Source organism: Lepus europaeus, chromosome 18 (assembly GCF_033115175.1).
Source record: "Lepus europaeus isolate LE1 chromosome 18, mLepTim1.pri, whole genome shotgun sequence".
NCBI classification, from domain to species: Eukaryota; Metazoa; Chordata; class Mammalia; order Lagomorpha; family Leporidae; genus Lepus; species Lepus europaeus.
In genome coordinates, this window is record NC_084844.1 from 3,472,168 (window position 1) to 3,490,840 (window position 18,673).

The window sequence follows — 18,673 nt, forward strand, 5'->3', positions numbered from 1 at the left end:
TCCCATTTTTGTTGCTGAAACTTGCCTATAAAGTCCGAAGTTTCATAACCCCAATGCTTTCCTGTAGTTTTTCAAATGTACCGACTTTACTCAAAAGAAGGAAAAGCATACTATTAATTTTGAATTAATTTTTAAAACATTTCGAGGGCAGCATTGCTGCACAGTGGCTGAGAGGCTGTTTGGGACGCCTGCATTCCATGAGTGCCTGGGTTCTAGTCCCGCCTCTGCTTCTGATCCAGCTGCCTATGGTGCACACCTGGGAGGCAGCAGGTGACGGCTCACGTACCTGGGTCCCTGCCCCCAGTGTGGGAGACCCTGATGCAATCTGGGCTCCAGGCTTTGGCCTGGCACAGCCCTGCTGTTGAAGGCACTTGTGTAGTAAATCAGCAGGTGGAAGAACTCTTATGGCACTATGTCTTTCAAACAAATAAAACCTATTTTTTAAACTTTTACTTGAAAGATGGCGAGACAGAGACAGAAGTCTCCTGCCCGTCAACCCCCACGGGGGTGGCAGAGACCCAGCTATCTGGGCCACCGCTGCTGCGTCCCAAGGCGCTCATGAGCAGGGAGCTGGAACCAGGAACCCCGAGTGGAGCTGGGGTTAGAACTCAGGCGCTCCGATTTGGGGTGCAGGGATCCCAACCAGCATCCTAACTGTGGTGACACATGACTAAACAATATGTAAGAGGTGACTGTCTTCCTACTAGAATGACAAATATTGTAGAAGTTGTTAAATGTAATGCTCTTTGTAGGAAAAGTGTCAGGGAAGAACCCCCACTCTCTCCCCCATCTTCTACCTCTCTCCCCTTCTGCTACACTGCCTCCGCCCTCCCATCAACAAAGCGTGCTTCAAAATTAACCCCAGGAGCGGCTCACTCCCCTGCTGTTGCAATGGTGCCACAGCTCATACCCACCAACATCTGTGGAGTGGTGTGCCTCGGCTATGTGCAGCTTACGGACACAGATGCTAAAACGCATCTCACAGGGTTCTAAAGTAACGAGGTCTTCTGACAAGCCTCATTTCCATCTCCTCAAGTCTCTGTGCCCAATTCCACGCCATCAACAACAGATCAGTGGAGACAGATTTTCGGGGCCTCCTTAGCATCGCTTCAGTTTTGCCAAGTCAAGTGTTTTGTTTTTTTTTAAACTGGTTTCTAGAATTTGCCTTCCTCTGATTACTGGCAAGATGAATTTTATAAACGTGTCTCCTACTCTGTTTTACCAGTCGTCTTTCCTTTCCCCATTTCCTATGCTGGAAAGCACAGTCCTGGTTTTCTCTAAGGCCCAGGATGGTCTGATTTCAGTAAGTCACGCCCCATCTCTGGGCTCAGTTTTCTTTTCTGGGAACTCTACAGAACTGTGAATTTTAAATCGTTATGAATTTTAGATAAGATTCATTCTTGGGAACACACTTGCATGCAGAAGTCCAATTGTCCTAGCACCATTTATTGGAAAGATTATATTTTCCCCACTAATCTGCCTAGGCAACTTTTTTTTTTTTTTAAAGATTTTATTTGAAAGTCAGAGTTACACACACACACACACACACAGAGAGAGAGAGAGAGAGACAGACAGAGAGAGAGAGAGAGAGAGGTCTTCCATCTGCTGGTTCATTCCCCAGATAGCCGCAACGGCCGGAGCTGAGCTGATCCGAAGCCAGGAGCCAGGAGCTTCTTCCGGGCCTCCCACGTGGGTGCAGGTTCCCAAGGACTTGGACCATCATATACTGCTTTCCCAGGCCATAGCAGAGAGCTGGATTGGAAGAGGAACAGTTGGGTCTCGAACCAGCGCCCATGTGGGATGCCGGTGCTCCAGACAGGGCATTAACGCACTGCGCTACAGTACCGGCCCTGGCAACTTTTTCAAAAACTGATTCACCACCAACATAAAGGTTTGGTTTGGAACACTCAATTCTGACCTGTTTGTCTCCTTAAGCAGTACTACAATGTCTTCATTATTCCAGTTTATTTATTTAATTATTTATTTTTATTTATTTTTTTTGACAGGCAGAGTGGATAGTGAGAGAGAGAGACAGAGAGAAAGGTCTTCCTTTTTGTCATTGGTTCACCCTCCAATGGCTGCTGTGGCCGGCGCACTGCGCTGATCTGAAGGCAGGAGCCAGGTGCTTCTCCTGGTCTCCCATGGGGTGCAGGGCCCAAGCACTTGGGCCATCCTCCACTGCACTCCCAGGCCACTGCAGAGAGCTGGCCTGGAAGAGGGGCAACCAGGACAGAATCCGGAGCCCCGACCGGGACTAGAACCAGGTGTGACGGTACAACAGGCGGAGGATTAGCCTATTGAGCCGCGGCGCCGGCCTCATTTTATAACATGTTCTTAAATGGGAATTTCAAGTCCTTCTTTTAACTTTCTTTTCTTTTTTTTTTTTTTTAAAGATTTTATTTATTTATTTGAGAGAATCACAGTGAGAAGGAGAGACAGAGAGAGGGGTCTTCCATCCTTTGGTTCACTCCCCAAATGGCCACAATGGCCAGAGCTGGGCCAGGCTGCAGCCAGGAGCTTCTTCCTGGTCTCCCACGTGGGTGCAGGGGCCCAAGGACTTGGGCCATCTTCCACTGCTTTCCCAGGCCATAGCAGAGAGCTGGATGGGAAGAGGAGCAGCTGGGACTAGAACCAGTGCCCACATGGGATGCTGGTACCACAGGCGGAGGATTAACCTACTTCGCCACAGCGCCGGCCCCTCTTTTAACTTTCTTATTTGTCAAACTGTTTTGGTTATTTTAAGTCTTTTGAATACCAATACAAACTTTAGAATCAGCTTACCGATTTCTGGGGGAAAAGCCATAAGGGATTCTGACAGCCCAGTGACTCTACAGGTCACCTGGGGAAAGCGGCTAGCCCTCCCCCACAGCATGGAGTGTCTCTCCAGTCACTGCGTCTTCTCTATCCCAGCTCTGGGTTACAGTTCTCAGGGCAAACATGCTTCACTTCTGTTAAATTCAGAACCAAATATTTAGTTCCTTTTGCTGCTACAGTGAATGAGCCAGTTTTCTCAATTTCATTTTCAAATCATTTTCTGCAAGTAAATGGAAATGTACATGATTTTTTGGAAATAATTACTGAAAGACAAAGTGACAGAAACAAAGATACACACACCCATACAATTTTATTTTATTTTTTTGAAAAAAGATTTTATTTATTTGAGAGGCAGTGTTACAGACAGAGAGAGGAAGACAAAGAGAGGTCTTCCAATCACTGGTTCACTCCCCAGATGGCTGCCTCAACAGTGGAGCGGAGCTGATCCGAAGCCAGGTGCCAGGAGCCAGGAGCTTCTTCCAGGTTTTCCATGTGGGTGCAGGGGCCCAAGCATGTGGGCATTAGCAAGGAGCTGGATCAGAAGTGGAGCAGCCGGGATTTGAACCTGCACCCATATGGGATGCCAGCACTGTAGGCCAGGGCTTTAACTCCATGCACTGTGGCGCCAGCCCCATACTCAAGAGATCTTTCACTTACTGGTTCACTCCCCAACAGCTGGGGTCAGACCGGGCTGAAGCCTTGAGCCAGCAACTCCGTCCAGGACTCTCATGTGGATGGCAGGAATCCAAGCACTTGGGCCATCATCCACTGCCTCCCGGGTCCATGATTGGAAGTGCGGGGTAGCTGGTTCTCAACCCAGGCATCCTGGTGTCGGATGAGGGCATCCTGCTGCACCACAGCACCACCCCACAGATAATATCTGAATATTGGTCTTGTATCCTGCAACCTCACTAAACTTGTTTAGTAGTTCTAGTATTTTTTGTGTGTGCATTTCTTAGGGTTTTCTACATCTTGGACATGTCATCTATGGATAATGATAGTTTACTTCTTCCTACTCTAGATACCTAGATACTTTTTAAAAAAATATTTTATTAGTTTATTTGAGAGGTAGAGTTATAGGTAGTGAGAGAGAGAGAGAGAGAGAGAGAGAGAGAGAGATCTTCCTTCAATTGGTTCACTCCCCAAATGGCCACAACGGCCGTAGCTACGCTGATCTGAAGCCAGGAGCCAGGAGCTTCTCTCAGGTCTCCCACATGGGTGCAGGGGCCCAAGGACTTGGGCCATCTTCTACTGCTTTCCCAGGCCATAGCAGAGAGCTGGATTGGAAGAGGAGCAGCTGGGACTAGAACTGGCACCCACATGGGATGCTGGTGCCATAGGCAGAGGATTAACCTACTGTACCACAGCGCCGGCCCCATACTTTTCTAAAATTATTTTTCTTAGCAGATTGCACAGGCCCCCTCCTCCAGTACAATGTTGAATCGAAGGCAACTTTCTTTCCTTATTCTCAGTTTTAAGAGGAGGTATTGAGTGGCTCATCCTTAAGTATGAAATTAACCTACTTGGGGCCGGCTGTGGCATATCAGGTAAAGCCGCCGTCTGCAGTGCCGGCATCCCATATGGGCACTGGATCCAGTCATGGCTGCTCCATTTCAGATCCAGCTCCCTGCTATGGCCTAGGGAAGCAGTGGAAGATGGCCTATGTCCTTGGGCCCCTGCCACCCACATGGGAGACCTGGAAGAAGCTCCTGGCTCCTGGCTTCAGATCAGCTCAGCTCTGGTCGTTGTGGCCAATTGGGGAGTGAACCAGCGGATGGAAGACCTCTCTCTTTTTGCCTCTGCCTTTCTGCAACTCTGCCTTTCAAATAAATAAATTTTTTAGAAATGAAATTAACCTATGTGCTCCGTCTGTTTTCCATCTATATCCCTATCAGTGGAAGACACTCTCTCCCGCAAGTGCATGTACTATGCTGAGTTTGCTTCTTTTGTGTCTACTGAGCTGATGATCACGTGGCTGTGTTCCTTACTCTAGTACTATTGCAAACTAAATTAACAGATTTTATATCTTTTTTTAAAAAAAATATTTGTTTATTTGAAGAAGAGGGGAGAGATCTTCCTTCTGCTGGTTTACTCCTCAAGTGGCTGCAGCAGCTGGGTCTGGTCCGGCTAAAGTCAAGAGTCAGCGATTTAGCTGGGTCTCGCACGAGGATGGCAGGGCTCTGACCACCTGGGCCTCCATTCACTGCCTCCCTGCAGTGTGGATCCCAGAGCTGGATCAGAAATAGAGCAGCTGGAACTCAAACCAGTGCTCTGATATGGGAGGTGATGTTTAGAGCAGCAGTTTAACCCGCTGTGCCACCACACTAGATTTTGTCACATTAAGATTTTAAGATGTTAACCTAATCTTCCGGTTCTGGGACAAATCCCACCTGGTCAAGCTATAGAATCCTTTTTCTAGATGCTGACTTGGCTCCCTATGATTTTATTGAACATGTTTGTTTCTGTATTCTGAAGGGATACTGGACTGCAGGTTATGGTCCTGGGATGTCTTTGGCGCCCTGGGGACAGGCTTCATACAGTCAGACAGGATGTGTTCCCACTTCCTGTATTTTCTAGAACTGTCTGTGATGGTTCTTTGCATGCTTGACAGGATTCACCAATGAAGACCAGATGCCCTGAGCTTCTCTCAGTGGGAAGACTAAGTTACTCATCCAACTCCCACAGAGATTTTCTATTTTTCTAGGGTCAGTTTTGGTAATTTATCTAAGAATCTGTAATTCGACCTAAATTGTCTAATTTGTTGGCATAATGTTTATAGTATCTACTTTAGTTTCTTTAAGATCAGCAGTCAGGGCCGGTGCCATGGCTCAATAGGCTAATCCTCTGCCTGCGGCACCGGCACCCTGGATTCTAGTCCCGGTTGGGGCGCTGGATTCTGTCCCGGTTGCCCCTCTTCCTGTCCTGGCCCGGGAGTGCAGTGGAGGATGGCCCAGGCCCTTGGGCCCTGCACCCGCATGGGAGACCAGGGGAAGCACCTGGCTCCTGGCTTTGGATCAGTGCGGTGTGCCGGCCACAGCGGCCATTGGAGGGTGAACCAACAGTAAAGGAAGACCTTTCTCTCTCTCTCACTGTCCACTCTGCCTGTCAAAAAAAAACAAAACAAAACAAAAATCAGCAGTCAGGTTCTCTTTCAGTCCTTTTTTTTTTTTTTAAGCATCAAAGACCTCTAGATGGCCCAAGTGCTTGGGCTCTGCACCCCATGGGAGACCAGGAGAAGCACCTGGCTCCTGCCTTTGGATCAGCGCAGCGCGCCGGCCACAGCGCGCTGGCCGCGGTGGCCATTGGAGGGTGAACCAACGGCAAAAGGAAGACCTTTCTCTCTTTCTCTCTCTCTTACTGTCCACTCTGCCTGTAAAAAAAAAAAAAAAAACAAACAAAAAAGAAAAGAAAAAAAAAAGAGAGGTTGGTATTCCACCTGCTGGTTCACTCCCAAATGCCTCAACAGCCAGAGCTGTGCCGATCCGAAGCCAGGAGCCAGGCGCTTCTTCCAGGTCTCCCACTTGGTTGCAGGGGCCCAAGCACTTGGGCCATCTTTCACTGCTCTCCCAGGCCATCAGCAGGGAGCTGGATCGAAGTGGAGCAGCTGGGACTCGAATTGGCACCCATACCAGATGCTGGCACCACAGGCAGACGCTTAACCCACCACACAGCGCCAGCCCCAAGACCTTTCTCCTTTTCTAACACAGTGATACACTTCCCTCCTCTAGTCCAGTTCAGCTACATCACATGACTTTTGATATGCTCTCTTTTCTAATTCCATTCAAATCATTTTCTAATTTTCCCTGGGAGCTCTTCTTTGACCTGTGGGCTACTCAGGAATCCCTTCTTTAATTTCTGATGGACTGTACATGTAGAGAAACACGAACATCAAGTGAGATGAAGATTTTGACTGTGACAACCGTACGGATGGCTGTGTTGATAAACAGAGAGCAGTGCAAGCACAGATGAGGGGGCATGGGCAGAGTGGCAATGCCACTGGACAGCCCTCTAAATGCCGAACAGGAACTGGCTACGCGATGCTGAGTCTAGGGAGCAGTCCAGGTTGATCACACAAACTCATGAGTCTTCAGTATACGTATACAGCATTTCAAATGATTTTTATTTGTTTGAAAGCAGAGTGTGTGTGCATGCAGGGTGGGGGCAAGGGAGGGAGGGAGAGAGAGAAAACGCTCACTCCCCAAATGCCTGCAACAACAGGGTCTGGGCCAGGCCGAACCAAGGAGCCAGGAACCCCAAACGGGTACCCCACTGTGGGTTATCAGAGACCCAAACACTCGAGCCATCGGCTGCCGACTCCCAGGGTGCACCTCAGCAGGAAGCCAGATCAGGCACTGGGACGTGGGATGCCGGCACCCCAGGCGGCCGCTCCATAGCTGTGACACAATGCCTGCCCCGGGTGGCATCAAGAGTCACAGGACTGCGTGAGATCACCAAAGGAGTCCACAGACCAGAGAAGGCTCACACGAGGGGAGTTAGGAAGGAGGCTGGTTTGATGGTAGGTACTTTGGGAAACTGAGAATTCACTCTGGCAAGGCTAGAAACCTACCCAAGCATCTGTAAGCCCAGGTGTGACCCAAACGGTACGCAGCAGCGGGCCATGCCTATGACCAATGCATGCATTAATCAACTCCGTTAGCATGCCGCCCGGGATGCTGGTGTCCCACATCCAGGTGCCTAGTGGAGTCCTGGCTCCTCTGTTCTGACCCAGCTTCTTGCTGATGTACATTCTGGGAGGCAGCAGGCTCAAGCCCCCGGGTTCCTGACTCCATGTGGAAGATCGGGAATGAGCTCCACGTTCCCAGCCCTGGCTTGGCCCAGCCCTAGCCCTTGAGGGAGGGAAACAGCAGATGGGAGTCCTCTATCTTTCAAATGTAGTGAAAATGAATAAAACTTAAAAAAAAGATTAACTTAGGGGATAAATTCAAGAGGCAGTTTTTGGATAAACAGACATTTTCACTATGGATACATTAAAGTTAGGTAACATATGTTCACTAAAGTTATAACTTTCTTAAAAAATATTTATTTCTTTATTTAAAAGAGTTACAGAAAAAGAAGGAAAGACAGAGAGAGGTCTCCCATCCACTGGTTCACTCCCCAAGTGACCTCAATGACCAGAATTGGGCCAGGTCAAAGCCAGAGGTCAGGAGCTTCATTTGGGTCTCCCACATGGGTGACAGGGGCCCAAGCACTGGGACCATCTTCCGCTGCGTTTCCAGGCCATGAGCCGAGAGCTGGCTCAGAAGTGGAGAGCAACTGGGATATGAACTCGCGCCCATATGGAATGCTGGCAGCTCAGGCAGCTGCTTAGTCCACTACCCCGTGGTGCTGGCTCCCTAACATCAAATTAAACTGCTTGTTACTAAAACAAGAGTTCTACCCTCCCCACCTATTTTTTCTCTTATCTATATACCTCGCTACTAGTCTCAGTTATTTAACATATCTCTTCTGTAAATTATAACACAAAAGCAGAGCAGTGAGGCAGGCATTGCAGCAACATTTGAGAGCCCGAGTCCCATATCAGATGGCCCGGTTCAAGTCCCAGCTACTCCATGTTTCCAACCCAACTTCATCTGATGTGCCGAGGAGACAATGAGGCCCAAGTACTTGGGCTCCAGCCACACAAGTGGAGACCCGGATGGAGCTCCCAGCTCCCTGGCTTCGGCCTGACCCAGCTGTGGGCATCTGGAGAGAACCAGTGGATTCTCTCTCCCTGTCTTTCCTTGCCTTTCAAATAAATGAATACATCTTATACACACACACAAAAGAAAAAATATTACTCTTCTAACCAAATAATGAAATAAAACATACATAAGAGTACTTAAAACTTTCTGAGGGTCTGCATATGCTTATCACAGACCAGGTGCGTGTCCAGGGCTTACAACACACACTCTGTCCTGCCAGCGTCTTACGTTAAGAACCCTAAGAAAGATACGGTGCAAGGAAAGATGGGTCAAGGGAGGGAAACTGCCTTCCAGCCGAGGTTTGCCAGAGAACAGGAAGTGGCTGAACTGGCTCAGGAGACAGTCATCTCCCACTCCACTCTGCTCCCACGCACCCAGCGAGGCTTACCCCCCCCCCCCCCCCGCCTTAACTAACGCAGCCTAGTTTAAGGTGACACAGATTTTTATTTTCTATAGAAATAGCTTCCCACTTTCTATCATTTGGATTAAAACCATAATCCCTTTAAATGGGCTTAATTTTTGGCAACATTAACTTCAAATAACGCAAAAGAAAAAACTGTTTTGGCAGAAAAGCAGTAATCTGTGAAATGTGTCTGCCTCTCAGACACGGCTGCCTAAGCTGTGTTCTTGATGCCAGAGCCAAAAACGAGAAACTAAGCCGCGCTTGGCTTTCCCCGGCGAGCAAGGAGCGGACAAAACACAAGCAGCGGCTGCCCAGTGCAGCCGCTAAGCCACTGTGTGGGTGCAGCGCCCACAGCGCAGGACCTACGCCCGAGTCCCAGCTCGGCCCCACTGCAGGCCTCCTGCTAGCGCGCACCCAGCGGTCCGAGCAGGGGGTCCCTGCCACCCACGCGGGGGGCCTGGACTGCGTTTCTGGCTCCTGGCTTTGGCCTGACCCGGCTCCAGCTGTTGCGGCATTTAGGAAGGGAACCAGCAGATGGACGCTCTCTCACTGCCTGTCTCTACCTTCCAGTTAAATGCACAGACGACTGCTATTGTAAAGTGTGGACAGATACCTCAGGGCCACCAGGCTCAGCAACACAATCCCTAGGACGAAAGAGAGCAGACCGTGTACCCTGCGGCCTCACTCCCATGGCTGACGCAGCTCCAGGGGAGTAAAGAAAGAGACGGGTGTGGTGGGAGGTCGTGGGAATGAACAAACAAACAAGAACTGACTGTTTCTAAAAGCTGAATTCTGAAATCAATGTTCACTAATTCAAGACTTAGCTGAAAAAGCACAGGTTAGACAACAAACGTTCTGACAGGCTCTCCTTGACCAAAATCTGGTCACTTAGGGGACATTTGTGGCACGGTGGGTTAGGTCACCACTGTGACACTGGTGTCAGAGCACCAGTTAGAGTCCCACTGCTTGGCCTCCAGTTCAGCTTCCTGCCAATGAGCATGGAGTGCAGAGAAAGCTGGCCCAAACACTGGACCCTGGCCACCCTGTGGCTCCTGGCTTTGGCCTGGCTCAGACCTGACTGTTGCTGGCATCTGGGGAGTGAACAAGCAGACGGAAGATGGCCCTCACCCCCTTTCAAACAAATAAATGAATCCTTAAAATTTCCATAGAGTCCTCCCTCAAGGAGAATAGAATACTAGGCTAACATATGCTCACCAGGTGCTCTTGCCTGACCACAATGACCCCACTAGTTACAACACTATGGGCTAGTATCCAATGGGCTAGTGTCCAAAGATCATCATCAAAGCTGTGACTGAAAAATCAGGAATTATTTTGTAATTTATCTACCACACTTAAAAACACCTGTAAGAAATACCAGGTGGGGGCCGGCGCTGTGGCGGTGGTTTGATTCCCAGCTGCTCCACTTCTGATCCAGCTCTCTGCTGTGGCCTGGGAAAGCAGTAGATGATGGCCCAAGTCCTAGGGCCCCTGCACCCACATGGGAGACCCAGAAGAAGCTCCTGGCTTCGGATCGGTGCAGCTCCGGCCATTGCAGCCACCTGGGGAGTAAACCAGTGGATGGAAGACCGCTCTCTCTCTCTCTCTGTAACTGTTTTTTTTTTTTTTTTTTTTTTTTTTTTTTAAGATTTATTTACTAGGCTAATCCTCCGCCTTGCGGCGCCGGGACACTGGGTTCTAGTCCCGGTCGGGGCACCGATCCTGTCTCGGTTGCCCCTCTTCCAGGCCAGCCCTCTGCTGTGGCCAGGGAGTGCAGTGGAGGATGGCCCAAGTCCTTGGGCCCTGCACCCCATGGGAGACCAGGAGAAGCACCTGGCTCCTGCCTTCGGATCAGCGCAGTGCACCAGCCGCAGCATGCCTACCGCGGCGGCCATTGGAGGGTGAACCAACGGCAAAAGGAAGACCTTTCTCTCTGTCTCTCTCTCACTGTTCACTCTGCCTGTCAATAAATAAATAAATAAATAAAATATTTATTTACTTATTTGAAAGTCAGAGTTACATGGGGGGGGAGGAGGGAGAGAGGTCTTCCATCCGCTGGTTCACTCCCCAGATGGCCGCAACAGCCGGAGCTACGCCGATCCGAAGCTAGGAGCCAGGAGCTTCTTCTGGGTCTCCCATGTGGGTGCAGGGGCCCAAGGACTTGGGCCATCTTCCACTGCTTTCCCAGGCCATAGCAGAGAGCTGGATTGGAAGTGGAGCAGCCGGGTCTTGAACCAGCGCCCCTATGGGATGACTGTGCTTCAGGCCAGGGCATTAACCCACTGTGCCACAGCGCTGGCCCTTGTAACTCTTTCAAATAAATAAATCTCTCTTTTTTTTTCTTAAAGAAATACCAGACTTGAATTCTTCATGATGCAGTTGGTGACAAGGACAAATAGTGCAGAGGGGCCTCCAGGGAAAAGTGCCGACCATTCCTGTGGAGACCCACAGAACCGCGGAGCCAGGAACCCCGACGATGAGGTAAGGGTGGACTCATCTCGAATGCTGGGCCCGCGGAGCCCCAGTCATTACCCTAGATTCTGAGAGCAGAGCAGCTGTGTCCAGTTCCCAGCCTCCCCCCCCCCCCCCCGCCAGGGTCATCTGTGGAAGCAGCCTCTCTAAAGAAACACATGATTTTTACCTCACCATCTGTAGCCATGACAGAGGAGCGCACTCCAGACACCACCTCTAGGCGTGCCTCGATCTTGAATTCTCGGCCTCCAAAACTGTGAGCAATAAATGTCTGGTTTGCAAATTTAAAAAAAAAGACAAGATACCACAGATATTGTAGGGGTTGCATTTTTATCCCTACTAACAAGTAACTCAAATCTAAGAAGTAATTTTTTTAAAAAAGGATCTATCTCTCTATGTAGCTATCTATCTACCTGAAAGACCGAGTGACAGAGGGGTGGAGACAGAGAGAGAGGGAGAGGGAGAGAGAGAGAGATCCTCCATCTGCTGGTTCACTCCCCCGAAGTCTGCCAGGTTGAAGCCGAGGACTCCATCCGGGTCTCCCATATGGGTACAGGGACACAAGGACTTGAACCACCATCTCCTGCCCTCCCAGGCACATAGGCAGGAAGCCAGACCAGAAGCAGAGGAACCGGGACTGTACCCGGCCCTCCGATGTGTGATGAAGGCGTCCCAAGCAGTGGCTTAATCTGCTGCACCACAATGTTTGCCCCTAGAATCAATGTTTTCTGCAAAGAATTAATCTGTAATGGACTATGCTGGGTGTGAGATGATACCAAAGCACAATTCACACAAAGACAACAGGTGGTAAGATTCTTATTCATCCCGACCGGGGGAAAAACAAATACTTTTATCTGTTGTAAAACTTCCCTGCTCCCTTCTTTGGAGAAAAAAGATGGTTATTTCTTCATTCTTTTTCTCTAAAAAGAATCTACTATTAAGGTATCTGTTAAATTCTCTTAACCTTTGAAAAGCTCTAGTCTCTTCAACACAACTAAGCTGCTACACTATTTATATTATTTTTATATTATAATCTGGTCTTATGTGCCTTTGAAATACTCAAGGATTTTTGTTTTCTTTTCTGTCAGTATCCTATACCCATGGAGTTTACAACATATTTAGGGTTGTTCTCCCAAGTCTGAGTTAAAAATTCTGGTACGGGCGGTTGTACTAAGAAATGATTTCACTCAGAGCTCACCATAATGAACAGCCAACCCTCTGGTCACACATGTGGATCTAGGCTGCGCCAAGTCTCTGCCCAGAGCGCCACAGCAGAGTGGACTCCGCTACTGCTGCTGCCTGTATGTCAGCCCTCCACGAGCAGCAGCTGAAGCACACAAGCTTAAGATTCATTTTATTTACGTGAAAGAGTTAGAGAGAGAGAGAGAGAGAGAGAGAGAGAGAGAGAGAGATTGAGAGAGAGGGGTCTTCCACCCGCTGGTTCACTCCCCAATTGGCCGCAACGGCCAGAGCTGAGCTGATCTGAAGCCAGGAGCTAGAGGCTTCTTCCGGGTCTCTCATGTGGGTGCAGGGGCCCAAGGACTTGGGCTATCTTCTCCTGCCTTCCCAGGCCATAGCAGAGAGCTGGATAGGAAGTGGAGCAGCCGGGACTCGAACTGGCACCCATGTGGGATGCAGGCGCCACGGTCTGGGCTTTAACCTGCTGCGCTACAGTGCCGGCCCCAACATCAGCTTTTATACAACTTTGCTTTTTATTTTAGAGATTTATTTATTTGAAGGAAAGACTGAAGAGAGAGAAATCAAATTTCCATCCACTAGTTTACTCCTCAGATGGCTGAAGCCGGGAGTCTGGAGCTCTATGCCGGTCTCTCACACGGGTGGCAGGGACCCCAGCTCTTGGGCCATCTTCTGTTGCCTTCCCAGGCCCATTGGCAGGGATCTGAACTGGACGCAGAGCAGCTGGGGTATGGGATGCTGGCCTCTGCCGGGATCTGAAGCACCTTCTGGGAGGAGCAGGAAGTCTTCAATGCCCGGCGTCTTCGAAGCACTCCTTCAACCCACGTCAACCACTTCTATCACTTTGTCCTCCTGCCCTTCCTCACACCTTTTCAGTTCTCCGTCCTGCCATTGCGCTTGTCCAAGCTTGGGTCACTGCACACACACGGTTATAACAGCTGTAGTTTTCACACCGTGTCTCTGCTCTCCGGCAGCTACCAGACTAGAAGCCCAGAGTCAAGTTCATGTCATCAATCAACAGTTCCCAACCAGCCAAAGGACCGTGGTTCCACCTCTCAGCGTCAGTGTCAACACGAACAGCCAGGCTCCCACCACAGTGGGGCCTCCGCACTCATTTACTCCATGAATATACTGAGCCCTCCCAGACCCAGCCACTGTGCAGGCCCTGTCCAGAATGTTCTCCAAGCATGGCTCCTTCCACCCAAGCAAACTCTACCAACTTTCAGGACCTGTCTCAGATGAAGTCTGGACAACACAGGCCCTGCCCCTCTTCTCCCCGAACCTGCTTCCCCACCCCCGCCCCACTGAACTGAAAGGAGTGCGACAGGAAAATGATGCTTGGTGGCCACGTAAGTTTGCAGATCCTGGGCCAATAAGGGGACACATGTTTCTTCTGCTGGACTTCTCCGAGCACCGGACGGCCTGACAGGAATCCTCAAAGGGGACACACGGCTTGTGGCTGCACGGTGACCCTGCTTCTCGAATTTGTGTTCACTTCTTATTTGCGTCGTGTTTCCTTCACAACATTTAACTGTTCTCTCTGTCTCTGTCACCGGCAGGGCGGGGGAGCAGGTCTTCTCTGGCAGGGCACCGCACACAGAAGGCACAGTCTCTGAGGGTGGGGAGACGGTGAGCCCTGGCCTGGGCCGTAGAGGGCGGCACGTGGTGCTGACCAGGAGCTCGGGCAGCAGAGGCCCCGGCACGTCTCCCAAGGCTCTGACCGGGGAGAGTGCTCGCCTTCCGCCAGCCGCAGCGTCCCCGTCTCCAAGACGGACCCAGCCACAGTGCCTGCCGTACGAGGTGCTGCTGGGGGTGAGCTGACACACAGCCGTGCCCAGACGCTCCCGTCAGCCCTAGCAGTGGCTCCGCGCGGCAGCCAGCAGAGGAAGAGACTGATTGAGAAGCTATTCAAGTAACCCACCTCCACGTGGGAGGGCTGACGCCTGGAAGCCAGAGTCTTGTGAAAACCCCGTGTGCCTCTGGGCCTCCGTGTGCTCATCTGTAAAATGGGAATAATAAAAGCAGCCACGCAGAGGAGCGCCGTGAGGACGAGCAGGTGGGAGCTCACACCCTGGCGGCACCTCGCAGCAGTCGCTCCAGTATGGCTGTGCCTCTCGGAGAACGTCTCCAAGAGAGCTCTGGTTACCTGGGAGGATGCGCTCCGAGCGCCGCCCCGAGGCCCACCTCACAACTGCCCTCGGTGACTCCAGGGTACTCGCTCCCACATGGCCATCACCTTCTTCCCCACTGAAAAAACCTCCTTTAAAGTGCCTTGCAAACAGCACCCTCCCTCCACACTCCTGCGACCCTCAGCATTTCAGGTTACCGTGCAGTGTGAGAAAACATACCATGACCCAGGAGCAACGCTGCACGCCCTTCCCCGGAATCACGACCCCCTCTGCGGCGGCGCCTTTCCCGGAGCATCTCCGGGCCCCTCTGCGGCGGCGCCTTTCCCGGGAAGGAGACGCGATGCGCCTCACCGCCATTCCCAGTTCAGGTCCTAGCTGAACTCCCAGTCGCCATTTAACTTAGGTTTCCCCAGCTTATTACAAGAGTAATTAAAAAGAAATTATCCTTGGGAATAAAAAGTAAACAATACCTTTGCCAAGCTCAAATCCGGCAAGCGACTTCAGTTTTGAGAGATCATATTGTAAACAAGCCAGACCATACACACACGATGATCAAACAAAGCACATGCCCCCAACAGCCCCTCTGGTGGAGGCTCGTGGCAAAGGGCAGCTGGCAGTGAGCCGACTCGGTGCCCTGCTGTCCTCAAACTACCTCAGAGTCCAGCAGAGCCTCCAGATCAAGAGTAGGGGCCGGGGCCGGCACTGGGGCAAAGCGGGTAGAGCCGCCACCTGCAGAGCTGCCATCCCGAGTGGGTGCCACTTTGAGACCCGGCTGCTCCACTTCCGATCCAGCTCCCTGCTAGGGCCTGGGAAAGCACCTGCATGGGAGACCCGGAAGGAGTTCCTGATTTTGGATTGGCGCAGCTCTGGCCATTGGGGCCAGCACATGAAGATCCCTTCCTCTGCCTGTCTATAACCCTCTCTTTCAAATAAGTAAGTAAACCTTTAAAAAACAGTACAGAGCTGCTCAGGAGTCCGCATTCTGAAGGCCCAAGGGAGCGTCTGGACTGACGCGGACCACGGAAAACGCTGGGCGCTCCCCACGACGCTGAGCCGGGTCCCCACATGCTGACTCTCACTGGTGAGGAAAGTGTTCACAGTCGTTGTATCAGGACAGCTCGTGGGAGCCCAGCAGAGACCAAGCGTCTGCGGCTCTGGGAGACAGCACTCCAGGACTCCCTGGGCCCGGGGTCACAGGTGCATCCTCAGGGAGGCCGCCTCCCGGGGCAACAAGGGGCCAGCAAGGAGGGAGAGTGTGGGATGGTCACGCCCATTCTCTTTCCTGGAGCAAACATTAAAATCTGCCGGTAGTTAGGAAGCTACATTTTGCCCATTCTGAACCATCATCACATCTCAGGAACCGAGGTCCCTGCACACAGCTGGGCTCAGACTCTGGCCTCTGCGGCGGCAGCGTGGCGAGCTGAGGGGTGACAACCACCTGCGCCGCGGCGGTGGTGTGTCTCACGGCGGTGCGTGTCTCGATGCCGCAGCTCTGTGCACAGCCCTGTGGTCCTCCCAGGGCTCAGGGGGAGAACGCAGTCCTAGCAAACAGTTCCCAACCTGAGATACCTTCTTCATTCTCTGAAAACACCTGAGGTCCGGAATTCGTTCCCAGTATTGCAGAACTAAACACACTCTTATCATTTAACAAGCTTACGGTTCGGATGATCTACACACAAACTTCTACAGCTATTCTGAGTCCTTCAAACATGTTCTCTGGGCAAGAATTATGTATTTCTCGGGGCTAGTGCTGTGGCATAGCAGGCTAAACCTCTGCCTGCAGTGCCGGCATCCCAAACAGGTGCTGGTTCGAGTCCTGGTTGCTCTACTTCCGATCCAGCTCTCTGCTGTGGCCTGGGAAAGCAGTGGAGGATGGCCCAAGTGCTTGGGCCCTGCACCTGCATAGGAGACCTGGAAGAAGCTCCTGGCTTTGGATCGTGCAGCTCTGGCCGTTGCAGTCATTTGGGGAGTGAACCAGCGGATGGAAGACCTCTCTCTCCGTTTCTTCCTTTCTCTAACTCTGCCTCTCAGATAATAAATATTTTTTAAAAAAGAACCCTGTATTTCTCAGTTTCAGCATGGTTAGCACGTGCATGCAGGCACAATTCTACTCAAGATCACAGTTATTTCTCACAAATAACCTACATAGTCCTGAAAAGCTGCGCACAACTGGAAATTTATAAATGGGAACATATTTATATATTTATAGAAAGCTTTTTGTGTATTATTTTATATAGAATGCTACCCCTGTGTCTGTACAATTATTTAAATGTTAATCTGTAAAAATTTAGATATTCATAGATGGGCTGAAAGCAAGAAAACTTGGAAAATCCACCAGAAAAAAATACTGGCCAGTTCTCAGCTGACATTCTGCTCTCCGTACTCAAATTAATGACGTCTTCAAACAAAATCAGGATGTCAGATATCTCAAACCATATGGCCTTCCCGGTGGAAGCGGGGGCCACCCGGGAGAGGCTCTGGCTCCAGCTCCGCTCCGGCCCTGTGCCGGCATCACTTGAATGCAAGGTTAGGAACCCTGGAAAGCCTCAAAGTCACACGGAAGAAGTCAGAGGATTCCAGTCAAAGAAAACCAGAAGACAAAACCAAGTGGCCAGGCCCCTCCCTGCCTGCCTGCTGCTCCCTCCACCCACCCCGGGCCCCAGGACGTCTCTGCTGTCCGGGTCTCCTCCCCCCCCACCCCAGTTCCTCAGGCGTCCCCTTGGGCTTCAGTTGCCTGGCAAGTAATCTTTGCTTGCTGCAACCTCAAGTCTTATTTGTCTCATCCCCTGTAACTGATAAGTGGACAGTCTCAGACTTCGCAAGCAGGCTCTCCCCTCTTGTAAAAGATTCTCAAATTGTATAGCAAGCCCTGACCCAGAGGTAAGTGGTCCTCCAACCTGAGCCTGCAACCTAACGGCTCCAATTCCTGCACGGAGGGGCGAGAGGGACCCACCAAGTCTTGCAAATGACTCCTGAACCTCCAAACGTTGTGGGAGAAACGTCACCGACACCACGCACCAGATCAGACAGTGGACAGATGAGGGAGCTTCCACCAGTCAGCTTCTTAAAACATCACGCAAGCAAGGGCCAGGTGTGCACTCAGGGCCCCGCTCAGCCACGCCAGAGGAGTTCTATCCGCTGCTTCCCAGTTCCCAGTGCCCTCCGCTGAGGAAGGGCTGGCCGCCTCCAGCCCGCGGCAGCACACCCGAGCCAGCACCGGGAAAGCCGGGCCGACAAAAAGACGGTGGTGAGCAGCAGGGTCACTCACAGCCCCAAGGCTCCCCGCACCACTGCTTGTTTTTATTTAATCACGAAACATAAAATCAAACAGTTTTTGCTCATAACCCCCACTCTCAGTGACTATGTACTCCAAAATCCCTCAGCCAGCGAGGTAGAAGACTGCCACAAAATAATCTTTGCTAAGTGCTCAGCTGTATGCTACTCGTAGAAAATAAACATTGAGAAAGGGAAAGCCAACACTTGCACGCACCTCCGACCACGAACGGCAGAGAACAACGGAGATGCTGGGATCGAGCCTAGGACAGCCTCCGTCAACCTGACTGGATCCTGTGCCTCCCCAGCAACGTCACACCGGGGTGGGAGCGAACGGTAGGACCGGGACGTCAGAACAGATCCCTGTGGCAGGAACCCCGTCTCCGCAGACGGGCGCCTCCACGTTGCATGCATAGTCGCCCTCGGAGCTACACACATTTCTCACGACCCGACATGTGACAGCAAACAGCAGACTACGGACTTCAGCTATGGAAACACAAATATCAAAAATGTCCAGACATCTGCGAGCCCTTGCAGTGTAGTCAGAGCTAGGCGACCCTCGCCCGTCTGCAAACATTAACGAGAAGACGAATCCAGATACCGCAACTGTCATGGAAATCTCACTTGCCCCACCGAGGCTGAGGGGTTCACGGCCAGCGCCGCCCCCGCCGCTCTGGAGTAACGCG

At 51.2% G+C, this 18,673-nt stretch overlaps 1 protein-coding gene across 1 annotated transcript in view; it reads right to left on the reverse strand.

Annotated features, from left to right (window-relative positions):
* TNRC6C (trinucleotide repeat containing adaptor 6C) overlaps positions 1-18,673 on the reverse strand; it is a 122,221-nt gene that overhangs the window by 102,216 nt on the left and 1,332 nt on the right.